Here is a 16,130-nt window from a genome sequence, read left to right on the forward strand (position 1 = left end):
TTCACAGGCAAATGTGTACACATTCACAGTTGTACATTCATCTTTGAAACAAGGTTTTGTGGTGTAGAGCTAACTTTACTTATGGCTTAGGGATACGAAGTTTTAACATATTTTAGCAACTCAGTTGAAAGTGAAATGTTCAAAAGTCTGTTGTGGAGACCAATGAGGGTTGAATCTAGTCTTTTTGCTCCATGAACCAAGCCATACATTCGGACACGGGGCTGTGCCTGCCCATAGGAAGGGTCACCTTTCAAAACACACCAAAACGCCACACAATCTTCTTAGCAGCACTCTTACTGAGCTTACCTGCAGGTAGCACCTTTCCCAACTTTCTACAAGGCCTCATATAGGCTAGCAGCAGCTCTGCCTGTGTTGAAGAGTCTCTTGGCCCCTCTGCCAAATCAGTCAGCTGTTCTTTTGGACAGCTCAGGAGGCAGGCTGCCTAGGTTTGAATCCTGTCTCTGCCACACACTAGCTGTGTGATGGTGGGCAAGTTATTTAATCTCTCTGTATCTCCTTTTCCTCATCTGTAAAATAGGAATAATGAAGGTTCTACTTACTTTATGGGGTCATTGTGAGGACTGCGTGACACAGAAGCATGTAAAGTGCTTAGAAACATTGTCTAGCACGTAGTGCTCAATAAATGCGAGTCACTAATATTCTCCTAAATATGTCAGTTTGTGCAATAAATGACAATATTTTATTCACACAGTAAAATTTCTAGTAGTTTCATGTTGCTGACAGAATAAAGATCCAACACCTCTACCTGACATTTAAAGTCTGCTCGCCACATCCATTCAGTCCCGTCCCCTCTCTGACAGGATAAAGCCTCCGCATCAGCCACAATGGTTTGCTCATGGACAGCCTCATCTTAGCCGCAACTCTTACGTCTCCTCTCAATGTTGCTGAACACACCTGATAGTACAGTTCACACGATTCATTCTCAAAAGGCATTTGATAAATGCATGTGAAGGTCAAAGAAAAAAATTACCTCTCCCAGTGATGAGTGAAAAAATGAAGGAAGAAAAGGGAAATTCATTTCTTCAGCTGGTAGTAAATGAGAATTTAAATAAAAGGCTTCTATTGGGACACTTACTACCTAAGAATGCAATATGCTCACCGTAGTATGTCTACTTGTAAGTGAAACTACAAGGCAGACACCTCCTCCAGTTCCTTTCTCCTAATGCTTTCACTTAAATTCAGGTACCAGTGTCTCTCCCTGAGATACAAGATTTTAAGCCTAAAATATATGATGTTACAAAGAGTGACATTTTAGGCTGTAACTGAGGAGTAGAGTGTGTAATTTTTTTCCACGTTGCTTTCAAATATCACCCTTTGGGCTATTGCTTAATTTGCAGGAACATGAGCGTAGTTTGAATGTTAATTAATGAAAGAGGAAAATGTAAAAGATGAAAGGGGAAGGGCAGCCCGACCCCTAGTGTTTATTTTTCTGCTCATCTTCACTGGTGGTGGTCACACTGCTACTTCAGACTATTTAATTGGGCTTTTTATCCCCGCATCCTTCCGACCTAGTTCTTTCTGCTTTGTGACTATAGCTTTGGTGTGAGAGAGCAGCTAAATGCCATTGATTTCCTTCTTTAATTTTGGTGATTATTTCCACGCCCAGAGCAGAAAAAAATCTTCTGATAAGCAATCCTAAAAGCTGCTAACAATCTGGCAGGGCACTCAAGAGAGCAGATGAAGCTATGGAGAAGGTTTTAAGAGCCTACGGGTGAATGAAATGGTTGGCTTAGCTGACCTTTTGCTTCTGAAGTTGGCATCCCAACAAAGTGTCACAGAGCTGAACAGAAAGTCTTTATGTTCTGATCAGGGGAGACACTGACCTATGCTGCTCTTTGCAAAACGCTGAGCTGGAGGGAGGAGACCTGGTTTCCATTCTGAGCCCTGTCATTAAGTCTTTATGCTGCTCTGCATCTTAGTTTTTCATCTGTAAAATGAATGGTCATTCGTTAAAATATTTATTGAGCAATAAGCATGGTTTTAAAAGCTGGGGATGTGGCAGCGAACCAAACTGACAAGATTCCTTCTCTCGGTGTGCAGGGTTGGGGAGTATGCAGGGAATGGGGACAGTCAAGAGACCCCTAGATTGATACAGAAGAAAACTTCAGCCACGGATTGTAGCTGTGGAGAGAAGAAAACTGGTGGAGTGATAGATGTGACTGGGGATGGATTAAGGAAGATGTCTCTGTAGAGACCAGCATTTAATCTGTACTTGAATGATGAGAATGAGTTATGATATAAGGAAACAGTTCCCAGAGAGCAGGCAAGTTGGTGTAAAGAAAGACTTGAAGGCAAAAGTTAGGTTAGTGTCTTTGAGGGACTGACAAAGTACAAGTGTGAAGAGAATGGAGAGTGACAAGAAGCAGGATTAAAGAGGTAGGCAGGGGCCACAATGGCCTTTTTGGCATTATTAAGGGTTTGAATTAATTCTTATCAGAATCCATTGAAGCAGTGTTGTCCAATAGAAATACGGTTCAAGACGCATGTAATTTTAAATTATCTAGTAGCCACATTAAAAAAGTAAAAAGAAATAGATTCAATAATATGTTATTGAACACAATATATAAGAAAGATTATCATTTCAACATGTAGTCAATATTAAAAATTATTAATGAGATACTTTACACGCTCTCTTTGGATTAAATCTTTGAAATCCAGTATGTATTTTACATTTATAGCACATCTCAGTTTGGATGCGAAATTTTCATTGGAAGTAATTGATCTGCGTTGAGATTTTATAAAAGTTACAATTGGAATAGTAGATTTGCATATCCAAGTTGTTCCAAACATACTTAAATGCTTTCCAATAACTGAGTCAAGTACCAGTGTTTAAATTTAGAATAATTGAACTTACATAAAATTAAAAATTCAGTTCTTCAGTTGCACTAGACACAAGTGATTAATAGACACATGTGGCCAGTGGCTGCCATATTGGACAGCTCAGCATTCGAGAGTTTTAAGCAGGGAGTGACAGGATTTGATTTGCTTTAAAAGGATCACTCCAGTTGCTGTGTGAAGAACCGATTGTGACAGAGAAAGCATGGGTATAAGGAACCAATTACATGGAGGTCAGCAAACTTTTTCTGTAAAGGGCTAGAAAGTAAAAGGGGGCCAGATAGTAAAAATTTTAGGCTTTGTGGGCCGTATGGTCTCTCTGAGAGAGTTGTGTAACTGCCATTGTAAAGCCAAAGCAGCCATAAGCAATACATAAAAGAATGAGCATGATGGTGTTCCAATAAAACTTTATTGATGGACGCTGGAATTTGAATTTCATGTAATTTCATGTCATAAAGTATTATCACCCTTTTTATTTTTTATAATCATTTAAGAATGTCAAAAACTACTCTTAGCTTGTAGGATGTACAAAAAGAGGCAGCAAATGAAACTGAGCTGGAGTTTGCTGACTCCCCGGTCAGGGCTTTTTGGCAATACCCCAACGGAGAGGAGGTGGTGCTCAGAAGCTGGAGGTGCAGCAGTGGGAGGAATATGGTTCCCATGATAGAGCTGGCTGGACTTGCTGATAGTCTGGCTATTGGGAGTGAGGAAAGGGAAAAGTCTTAAAAATGAAGGCACCCGCCTTCATTTGGAGCCTGACCAGATGATTTCTAAAATTCTCTTTAGCTCCAACAACTTGTGATCTATGATTTTTAAGTGGAATCCATTTTTGACCAGAGTTTGGAACGACACTCTTCCTCCTCCTTGAGTGGATGCATTCCAGTGTCTGGAAATTGTAAACCTGGGGATTTTCTGTGCTAAAGGAGTGTCATATATTTTAGCTCTTCACTGACAGCCCTTTTAAGCCATTTTATAATTTTTAATTTTTATGTTGTGGAATTTTATGGATCTTAAGACAAACTTTTGTATGCACCAGTGAACTGCTTCATTTCTGTACAGCTATGATCCTGTTTAAATGCATTAAACTTACTTGTTTTAAAGCAGGTTCTATGGGAATTCTAGATCATTTAGGTCCTTCCCTCCTCTCTTTTTGTTTCATCCTATTGTAGTTATCTCCTGGTGAGCAAAGGTTTCGTGGATTAAAACAGCAATTGATTTTGTTTTTAGCTTTTATTTGAATGTATCCTTTCTCCTCGAGTACATTATGCATCTCCAAAGAAACTCATAAATTATAAACTAAGTGAAAGTTAAAATTAGATCTGAGTGTGGTATAATGCCCAAAGGAAACTATTTGAAAAGGTTACAAGCTGTCAAAAAACAATTTGTATGGTTAAAAGCCACACAGTTAGATGCTGTTAATGGAGTATCTGTAATGATTATTTAGGCATTGGTTGCTTATTATGTCTCTGTGGCAACTAATCAGTGTGTTTCTTTGGAAGCCAGAGAGGCTCAGAATTCAGCACCTATAATACCAGAGAAGTGTGTGGAAGAATGTGTTGTTCCACATCAAACAAACTGCGTCTCTTCTTTCCCCAGATTTTAATAATTCTCCACCGCTCCCAAATTGTCATTGGTGCTGATTGCAAGAATAAAGACTAGTTACTTCAGTGAAAGGATCATAAAATCAATCATGTGGATAAAATTACTGAGCCATCCAGCCAGCTGGTCTCTATTTGGCTTCAGTTTGGTTCATTAGTTTATGGGGTGAATTCACTCCATATTTAAGGAAAGCAAAAACGGCATCAAAACTAGTTTGTAATTAATTGCAGCTTTTTAGAAAGGAATGTGCTTGCAAATGGAGAGTATGCACTGTCAGAGCCTGGTTTCTGATTATGTTATGAATATATCTGAAACGTACTTTCTTTTGTGTTTATGTTGACGCTGGGTACAGGTCAATTTTTCTGATGCTTACCACTGTTATCCTTGTTTTAAGAGTTTCTCTTCACAACTTCAAAAACTTTAAAATAACACAGTATTGGTTGGCTGGAGTCTGTACATCTCCAAATAATGTTAAGAGTCATTTGGTTGCCAGGCCATATAATCTTGGCGCCTGTCTCATTGTATTGCCATTCAGGTGATTAGATGGGCTTGTGCAACTGTAAGCTGACATAGAAATGACTATACATCACAAAAACAGTGTGGTTTCCATGCTTTGTTAGTGGCAAAATGGCTAATGTTAATTACTTGGGCATTTAATGGACCCAGAAATAACAAATACATGATCCTCTTGATTTGGAAACCTTTTATAAAAGGACATAAAAGCAGTCAAGCAACTCTGGAGCTGTGCCTCTACACTTCTAACTCCTCATAATAACGGCCAAAGTAAGTGCAAAGGACACAGATGCTTTTAAACAAAAGGAGCCCAGTAGGATGGAGCACTAATATTTAATGCTACCTCTCATAAACACTGAAAGGAAAAATCTGTTGGAACGAAGAAGCCAAATGTCATAAATATGCCTCCCTGTGTCAAAGACTGGAATTAGTTCTCACAGAACACAACAGGCAAAGGCAAAACAGAACTTCTCTTGGCTACTTATGGTGGAAACAATCTGCCCCAGAGTAAGTCAAGCTACTGACAAAAGCATTGCTTTGGAAGTGATGGGTATTCAGGATGTAAGCCCTGAGGATAAAGAGTATGAGCTCAGAATGTGTCTGGGGAGATGTCCAAGCACACAAATCTCTACCAGATGTCATGAGACCCAAGGACCACAGAACTCACCAGGATACTTGGACCACCTTTGGAGCATCTCATCCCCTGTATCTCTCAAAGTCCGGGACCATCTGAACTTGCAAAAAAAAAAAAAAACTATCCATAAAGTGAAAGTTAAAGTCAGTAACATGGAAACAAACTACTAAAAAAATGAATTTGTTTTAAGTGAGGAATTTTCAATTCCTTCATTTGACATTAGGAGACTGAGGCCTAGAGAAAGGGAAGTGGTGAAGTAACTTGCTCAAATTACCTATTTATTTGGTTGGTTCGGGTAAATAGCAGAGCATTTTACAAAGTGCCTTGAATATGTGTTTTAATTAATTCTCAGAAAAATCTTAACAAGGCAGGTAGGAAAAGTATTATCTTCAAAACATTACAGGTAAAGGAACTGAAATTCAGAGAGGAAAATAATTTGCCCAAGACCACATAGTTAGGAAGTCATGATCCCTTACAGTTAGCTCTTTTTGACTCTGTGAACTTTCCACCATTCTAAATTGCCTCCAGATTTAAGTTCCTTTTTCTTCCCATGTAGTAACCAAACATAATGGCAAGCTAAAGCATGAAGAAAGGAATAAAGAAAAAACAAGAGTAGAATCAGCTTTGTGTCATATTCCACAGATGATAGCTTTCTCAATTAGAGTTGATATGCTGAATTCCTCCTGAGCAGATTGATGGAGGAGAAAATCCTAGAACTTCGGTAACCGTACTTCACAGATGGGCTAGTTTTTACATTCTTAGAACCTATTTTTCTTCTTTTAAAGCCCCTCAAAATTTCCCCCTCAGAGTCCCCTCAAAATTAATGCAGGCTCAAATAAAGTGAAAATGAATTGTTGCTTTAAAAAAAAGTGACATAGGTCCCTAAGAAATGTATCATGTCAGAAATGCAGTTTTAATGGCCTAAGTTATATAAATGACACATAATAAAACATTATAATTACCTGTTATTTACATATGTGGTCTAAGAATTACTTAAAATTAATTGGGAGCAGGATTAACAATTTTAATCACTTTATGAAATATTCATGAGCATTCATAAAAAACCACAAGGCATTTCGTTAATGAATTAATGATATTTAATGTCTTTTCATAGAATTTAAGGGCAGAAAAACCTGATTAGATAATTGAGTGTAAGTTTCTGAAGTTACTGTCAGTCTCCCTAAAGAAATGGCTACTACACATTGCTTTCAGCTGTCAGATCTATCTGCAGTTACACATGTGATTCTTTTCTGCTTTTAATAATGAACCAGATTCTCCCATCATAGTCTATCGGACATGACAACAACAATAACAAGAATACCTTTGCAGATGGACAGCACTTAAACTTTTCAAACATCCATTCTGATATCAAGGGCAGGAAATCCACTGATTGTTTTTCCCAGCCCCTGTGTAGAGCACTCTGAGCTCTAGGTTGAAGGAACACTTAGAATCTTAGGGCAAGATTTGAAATTACTTCTCTGTGTGATGGAAGTGACTATGGATTTGCTTGAGGAGCACACACCATTGTATACCGTGGTGCTGAAGGATCTTAAGTCTTAATTGTTTGTGTGTTCCACCTACCTCCCCCAAACCCCCACAACTTCCCTGGGACCTAGCAAGGAGGCACTGATTGTAATGAGGACTAAAGTAAAATAAATGAGATAATTATATTTAAATATGTTGTCAAGGAAGTAATACTGATAAAATGGAAGGGAAGTAATAGATGGAAAGGGCATATGAAGGGTGGAGTTTAAAAAAAAGGCAAAGAAAAGTCTAATGCCTAGAATTCAGGCAAATGGGGCACGCAACAAACACTAACCTTTATTACTACAGAGCTGTTCAGGGAGAGGATATTCGTTACTGCTGATGGAAACTTTGGCAGTTCCGTTTTTTGAAAAGTACTATTGTTTTCAATAATCGAGCCTGCTGTTGCTAGGCTAATGAGAATTGGCTACTTAGAATCCTGTTGCTCCTGAGTGAGCTGGGATTCCTGAATATGTAAAGGGAAGGACAAGAACTTGGGACTGGTGGGGACCACAAGGGTAGACATTTAATGCAACACCTGAGTGGACAGGGCTATTACTGGGGATTAGTGCTATTACTTTTATGGTGGACAGAGTCACTTTGTCTTGCTGCAGAGTTGGGGAATGGGTAAACAAGTACATTCCTGGAGAAACTTGGTATAGTTTATCCTGATTTCATGCTGTCATGACCTTCAAAGAAAAAATGTTAATGATTTTGCATTTTCAAAATCATGTTTTAGGTGGCTTTATCAAAGACTTAAAAATTAAATTTAGTTTATGTTTTCTGAAGAGGAATGTGTTGTGCATAGGACATTTGGAAATTAGCAAAATGTGAAAAAATAATATGAAAAACCACCCAGAATTTCTCCCATCCAGAAAAAAAGTTACTATCAATATTTTGGTGTATTTCTGCTATGCTTTTTATGCCCTGAAATATGTTAAACTCTATAAAAAATTTAAAGTACTATCTAGGCTGTTTAATAAAAATCCAGCCCACGTAGAAAAGTTTACAATGGGAAGGGCAGATCCTCTTCATCCTCCAAGTTAAAATAAATTTTGAACAGTTTCCATTTTTCAGTTATTTTGATAGTCACCACTACAAATGTTAAATCATGTATTTCGTCAACTTCTTTTTTGATTTATGGACTTTAAAAATACCCAGTTATTCATCAGTTCATTCTACCTCTATGCTTGACTTCAGCTTATTTGCATTATAATGCTGTATTTATAACTTTAAATATTTTGTGATTAACTGACTTTGGGCAGTGTCTAAGGAAATGTGATTTTGTAGATTTTCTGGGCTATATTATTATATTTACCTTTTCAAGGTTTGTAACATTTACATTCCCTTATATAGCTATAATTAACTATTACTAAAACGTCATGATTTGTTTATATAAGTTGAGACCAAAACTTTAAAATGAATAAAATAGCCTTTTTAATATTGTGATTACGTGAATGTTACTCATTGTAAAATCAAATAGTGTAAATGGATGCACAGAGGAAGAAATACAATGAGCAGTAAGTCACTAAACCCCTGTGAAGGAAAATATTCTTAGCATAATACGTCAAGGGATGGCAGACTCTCTTTTAATGTTTTTGAGTTTTCTTCACTTCTCATTCATGCTCCGTTGCTCATGTTTCTTTTTATCTTCGATCATCAGCTGGTTTGTATTCTTTTTCATTTTCCTGGGATAGCCTTCTCAGTAAATGGTTTTTATGGGATTGGCTTGGGAAGTAAGTTTTCCTAGTCCTTGCCTGACTGACAGTTTTTCTGTCCTGCTTTTAAGCTGGAGAAGAAAATTATGGGTTCACAATGATTTCTTCTCAGACCGTTAGAGGAATGGCTCCATTGTTTTGCAGCATTCAAAGATAATTTGAACTATCATTCTTTTGTGCTAATCCTGTTTTTGTTTTTGTTTTAGTCTGCTTCAGTTCATAGAATTGTCTCACTTTCTACAAAGTTACCTCCTTTACCCTTTTGCTCTTCTCTGCCTCTCAATTTCTTGCTGGGTGGATGTTAGAAAGCTGCATCTTTTAATATTTTACTCACTCTTTTTTGTTTTTCTTAGTCCTAGAAAATTCTCTCAACTCTGTACTCTTGATCACCAGCTTGGTTATTGCATCCCTTTTCTAATATTATTTAGTTTATACACTCAATTTAATTTCGTCATTCATATTTCTAATATCTCCTTGCTGTCTATAATAAATTTACTGTCTCATATTGTTCTTATGGTGGCCTAGTCTAATTTTCTGGTTATATTGGCTTGTTTAGTCTCTTTGAGGAGAGTAATTAGAATTTTTAAAAAGTATTTCCCTGTTTCTGCAAAGGTCACATTTTTTTGGTTCATTTTCATCTCTCTCTTTCATGCTGTTGCCTTTCCCCAAATGGCCACTGCTCCCTAACTGTCAGTTCATATTTGTGAATCATAGTCTAATTTAATTGATGTAAACTAATTCAATTCCATTTACTCTGCAGTTGTAAAGTGTAAACACAATTTAATATTATGATTTGGTTGTACTTTCTTTAGTAAAGTCCAGGAGGAAACAGAATGGGAGGACGGAGGATACAAAGAGAAGGCAGCCCATCTCCAGGGACAAGCTTTGCAGCAGACACAGATTCCTAGGACTGGAGCAGATGGGGAGCCACAGCCAGAACACTCCATTCTACAAATGACGACTAGGCAGCAGGGTAAGTGATTTGTCAAAAACAGCAATTACGATTTTTCTTTTGCACCAATAATTACATTTATAAAGGAAGCGCCTTTTAAATTTCTTTGCCACCACATTGATTTGGTCTTTATGGAAGGTAATGCTGCGATGGCACAAAGCACTCTGAGTGGTGATGTGGCTCTCTCACCTGGCCACTGACATCTCTCACATAGCTTCATTCACTTTCTCAGAATTAGTCTCTGTTTTTACTCTAATGTTGATCTCTGCCATATTCTCCACTGTATTTGTAAGAGGGCATTTCCAAAATAAAATTTAAGAGACGTTGGTGTCTAAGAAAGAACACTCTCAGAAATGGACAGAGCCTGACCTATGACCATCTATTTCCCAATTTCTAAAACATAAAAATAAATTACTTATGGCAAAGGGCCAAGTGTTTTCAGATTTATGGTGCACACTCTTGGATGTTTTCAAGTGTTATCCTTAGAAGCAGGAACTAGGCATTTTCTTTACAAATTATGTTAAGGTTTCTCTTACAGGAGAGCCAAAAAGAGAGAGAATATCAAAGGCTTTGTGTGAGGAACAGAGGCTGTGAATTTGAGTCCTGGCTCAGTCATGCTAACTGCTTTGTTTTGCATACATTTTTTTAACCATTCTGAGCTTCAGTTTCCTTATCTGTGAAATGATTAATAACACTTACCTTATAGGGTTATTTAAGGATTAGAATATAGGAATTCATTAAACAATATACTATATTATTAGAAGAGTCTGCAGTCCTCAAATGTTTATTGAGCTTATTGTAAGAATAGCACTTAATCCTTTAATTGAAATACATAACCAGCAGAGTTGTGGGAAACCGAATCACTTGGGAGGGCTATGCAGCCTATAAAATAAATGTACCATTCTGCAAAGTTTGGAAGTTTAATCATTATTCTGAAATTGAATAATAATAATGAAGAAAAGACAAATGAAATGCTATACATAATGCTTTAGATTTTTATTAATTTAATAGATTGTTAAATGGGATTTTCTTTCTATCTTGGTGTCTTGGTTGTGACCTAAATGCTGAGGAAATCAGTCTGCAATGTTGCACATTCTAAAGAAAGGTGTGAGGCTTGTCTGTGTAGGACTAACCTTTCTCTTCTAGTCTGTTGAAGAGAATTCTATAGACTTTTGAAGAAAGAGAGTGAGAATATGTTTTTTATCATAGCTCTATGTTTGAAGTGTAATTCACATAACATACAATTCATCAGTGTAAAGTGCAAACTTCAGTGGCTTTTAATATATTCCCAGAGTTGAGAAATCGTTACAAGAATCAATTTTAAAACATTTTTATTACCTCCAAAGAAACTTCTCACCCTTTAGCAATAACCCTTCAATCCTCACTCCTCCGCATCTCCCAAAACTAGACAGCCACTAACCTACTTTCTGCCTCTTGCCTGTTTTGGAAATTTCATATGAATGGAATCATACAATACAATTTGTGGTCATTTGTGACTATTCACTTAGTATAATGTTTTCAAGTTTCATCCATGTTGTAGCATGTATCAGTGTCTCATTTTTTATTGCCTAATAATATTTCATTGTATAGATTTATTGCATTTTATTTATCCATTCATTAGTTAATGGACCTTTGGGTTGGTTTTACTTTTGGTTACTATGACTAGTGCTGTTATAAATACTTGTATGTAAATTTTTGTTTGCACATATGTTTTTATTTCTCTGCAGTATATACCTAGGAGTGGAATTGTTGCTTAGTATGGTAACTCTCTATTTAACCTTTTGAGGAACTGCCAGACTGTTTTCCAAAGTGATTGAACCATTTTATACTGTTACTAGCAGTGTTTGAGGGTTCTCATTCTTCCATCTCCTTGTCAACACTTGTTATTATCTGCCCTGTTGGTAACAGCCATCCTAGTGGGTATGAAGTCATATCTCATTTTGGTTTTGATATACATTTCCAAGATGGCAAATGATGTTGAGTATCTTTTCATGTGCTTATGAGCCATTTATATATCTTCTTTGGAGAACTGTCTATTCAGATTTCTTGCCCATTTTTCAATCAATTGTCATTTTGTAGTAAAATAATGTTTGCATTGTTTTGAGTTTCCCCCAGCCATGTGAGACAGTTTCAAAAGAATAATACACAGACATTGGAGGTGTCTGCCAGAAGAAAAGGCTGACGTATTGTTCCCCAGCTTCTGAAACTTACAGGTCCAGAACTGCCACTGAGTTCTAAAAGAGCTTGGAGAGAGAGAGAGAGAGCGAGCGAGCTGTGATGGCAGTGGCTTTTACTTCCAGAGTTTGAGGGGCATTGAGGCTGCGTTTTCCTACAGGCCACCTGGATACCTGTATTGTTAATGGTTAGAGCCGTTTAGAAAGGACTGTGCACATGAGTGTTGCCTTCCAGGATGTTATGGTCTAAATGATTTTATCTTCCCAAAACTCATATGTTGAAAATCCTAATGCACAATGTGATAGTATTAGGAGGGCCTTTGGGAGGTGATTTGGTCATGGATGAGATTAGTCCCCTTGTAAAAGAGGTCAGGAAAGTTCCCTTGCCCCTTTCATCATATTAGGATACAATGAGAAGTCTGCAGCCCAGAAGAGGGCCCTCACTCAACCATGCTGGCACCATGATCTTGGACTTCTCAGCCTCCAGAGCTGTAAGAAATGTTTCTGTTGTTCATAAGCCACCCAGTCTGTGATGCTGTTTTAGCAGCCCGAATGACTGAGACACAGGAGCAGGAGTCATAGGGATGTAGAACGAAATTAAAAGCTGAGGCATCATCAGAAGGAGTTCTCCTGAGTGTGTATTGCTTGGACAGTGACAGGGTCAGTACCTATGTCCCAGTCTGGGGATCTCCAAAGACTTCCCAAAGCAGTCCATGAAATAGAGTCGGAAGAGAAAGGACCACATTACTTAAGCACTGATCAAGAAAATCTTTGTCTTTTCCATCTATCCCCCTCCTCACGCTGTTCCCTCCCCTCACTTTTCCATTTCTTGTACTCAGGTTGCAAGTCCAGCATGTGCTGGGGAAGGGGAGAAAGTTTTGAAATGATTCAAGTTTTGATTTAGATTGGATTGGATATTTTTACACCTGCAAATAATACTGTTCTGATACCCAAAAGTGACCACAAAAACCAAAGGGAGCTTCCTGAGATGTTTCCCAAGAGGGTAGAAAGGAGATCTAACAGAGAATTTCTTAAAATAGTAGAGAAGAAGAAAACTAATTCTTTATTGTACCCCATCAAGTCTAGCCTGTTTAATATATACACACATGCACACGTGTACATGTGCCTACATATTTTCTCAGTGTTGCATTCTTTCTAGGTTGATGAAATATGTCTCAGCCCTTTGGTCTACTCATCATAGCAAATAGTGAAATGGAGTTGTATGGAATTCCCAGTCATAGAACACTGGGGAGTGATGGAATCAAGAAATGGAGCCCAGGTCTATGACTGGCAACTTGTAACTGGAGAATGCAGCCCTGTGGGTTGGAACTCCCCCTAGGGCTGTTAATATTGTCAATGACTCTAATAATTGATTGTTTAGTTCACATTATGTGATTAAAGATCTTCATCCTCCTGGGAGATTTCAGATCTTTCAGTAACAGTTAATTTGATAAGTGGAAACATTCAGTAAACAAAATGGTCCCTTGAAATAAAAGAATATGCAGAAACAATTTTCCAAATTCATATTTTAAAATAAACGTGTGAATTGCAGGAAGCCAATTATTTGGGTAGCAGCCTCCTTGATGCCAGATTCGAGTGACAATGTGGGTCAGTCCCAGAGAGCCTGAGCCCTGGGTCTTGGTCATGTCAGGCCCAAGATCAAGAAAGAGTGCATGTGCTGAAAAGCTTAGCATAACATCTTAGAGACCCAGAGCACGGAGGCCCTTCACACAAACAGAACAAATCCTTTTCAGTGCTTTTAGACCTTAACAAACATGGGGTGATGTATAAAACTTCACCCCCCCGACCATACAGCAGGCCCCTACCCTGCAAACCCCTGAACTCTTTTCAGCATTTCTTAAATCTGCCCCATTGAACAATCTGCATTCATTGTAACAAATACAATCTCATTGAATTGGATTCTGAAGAGACTTTATAGTAAGAAAAAGGAGGACTGATCCAGTGTTCTCTTTGGTTTAAACAAGGAACAGAGCACAGCAAATGAGAAATCTTGGGTGAGCTAAGTTCATTGGAATGGGTGGGGAGGGAAGGAGAAAGGGTGAAAATTGGATGGACTTGTACTGGGTAAGGAGTCAATTTCTAGGTGTTCCAGGAATAGAAAACCAGCATTAATGTCGGCCCTTTAACTGTGTGACTGTTAGGTGTTACTGGGTACATTTTCATTTCCCTGTCACAATGTGATACATTTTCTTTTAATTTAAATTTCCTTGAAAGTAAGGTAGGGCTTGGAGTCAGACTCATCAAAATTATAAAGTAGGAGAGGAAAAACACGCCAGTAGCTATTTGCAGATGTAATAAAGATTTGACTAATCTGCATATTTATAGTTTGTACTAACTTACTGGCCATCACAGTCTGATAAAACTTGCCCTATCACCCAAGCGCACACTATTCATTGCCTACTATCATTATGATTATCTATGGTCCTCTCATTACTCACCCATTGCTTCAGCTGTATCAGGAATAAAAATAATAAGCCATAAGCTTTCCTGCTGCTTAACCTAACAACAAATCATTCCCAGTTCCAAGCCCAATGTCAATTATACAAAGCAAATTAGGATCACGCAGACAGATTTCGTCTTCCTTCACCGGACAGCTGACCTCCCTCCCCAAAGCTGTCGACCCATCAAGTTTTACATTTAGAAGCTCATTCTTGATTTTCGGGAACTACAAATCCCTAATAACTTAACAAGCAAAACATAGAGTCAGCCTTGAAATGCGTCAGCACACAAATTAGCTAGACAAATAAAAAGAATAAAAAAATCTAGGAAATAGCACTTATCATCAGTCTCCCATTCAGAAATAATGAAGGAAGATGGTTTATACAGATTTAATAATAAGACATGACATAAATGTAAATATAACATGTTACGACCTTTCTTCTGGTAAACAATAAGCATTTTGTTCATTATTCAGAGTCTCTTTGTTTACAACGAATGTGGTGATGAATAGAAGTTATGACATCAATTAAATCACAAGTTTATATTATTTTCAAACAGACAAAGTGCAGATATTCCAAAGCAGGTAGCAAAAATGATGAGTTACTGTCTGTCCTTGGTCTCTAAATGAGTTACACATATTCAAAAAAGGAACATTAAAGATGCTGTACAAAGCCAGGATCATATATTACTTTTCCTCTGAACAAAGATAACATTTGTAGAATCTCATTAGCAATAAATCTTTTAGATTTTTTTTTCACTTAAAATCTTATGATCCCAAAGGGAAGAACAGACAATCAGTAAATAGAACTCTGATATCTGTCAGGAATTTGCCTGAATTTGAGCTGAACTGACTTGACAGAGCGATTGAGATGAAAGAATAATCTTTGGTATTTTGGTGAAGGTGTTTGAATTTTTCTTTAAAAGTGTCACTAAAATGAAAACAAAAATACCTAACCTTGTCATATTTGAAAAACACAGGATGGATAATATATAATCACCAATGATATAATAGCATAAATATCCTCGGGCAAATGGTATTCACAGACCATAGTATAGTTTTAAAGAATATTGAACTAGAATATGGTTTTAGAAGTATTATATAAAAGAAACAAATAGTTTAGTATTATATATTTCTCCTTTCAACGATTTCCACATTAGAAATTAGATTTAAAAACTTTTTTTAGATGTTCCCTTTTCTTACTCAGTGAATGGTTATATCAGGAAAGAAAAACAAAACTAAACAAGGTGGGAGAGGATTAAAAACATTCTGGAATATTGTACATAATATATTCAGCAACACATGGTCATTATCGACTGGAGCATTGCAGTGTCTGGCACTGAATGTAATTTGGTTATGGGGTCCCTGTGGATTAAATGCCCATTTCCTAGTGCAGTAGAGTTAGAATCTTTCCACACCTTATTTCTCTAGATGAAGGAGTTCCCCCTAAATGGGACTACCCCCCAAAAAGGGACTTTTCTTGAGATGAGACTTGCCTCATTGGGATCTCTCTGCTTGCCTGTCCCCTTAAAAAGTGCATTGTCCATGAACTTGAATTGTGGAATTCTGCATTAGCATCCTAGGCTCCCCTGGGCATTATTAGAAGATGGTGGAACATGGAAGTAAAAGTGCTAGTGGTTGCAAAGAACGATTTTCTCTCAACCTAGGACTAGATGGTATCAGAAAAAAAACACTCATTGTA

Source organism: Vicugna pacos, chromosome 6, assembly GCF_048564905.1.
Source record: "Vicugna pacos chromosome 6, VicPac4, whole genome shotgun sequence".
NCBI classification, from domain to species: Eukaryota; Metazoa; Chordata; class Mammalia; order Artiodactyla; family Camelidae; genus Vicugna; species Vicugna pacos.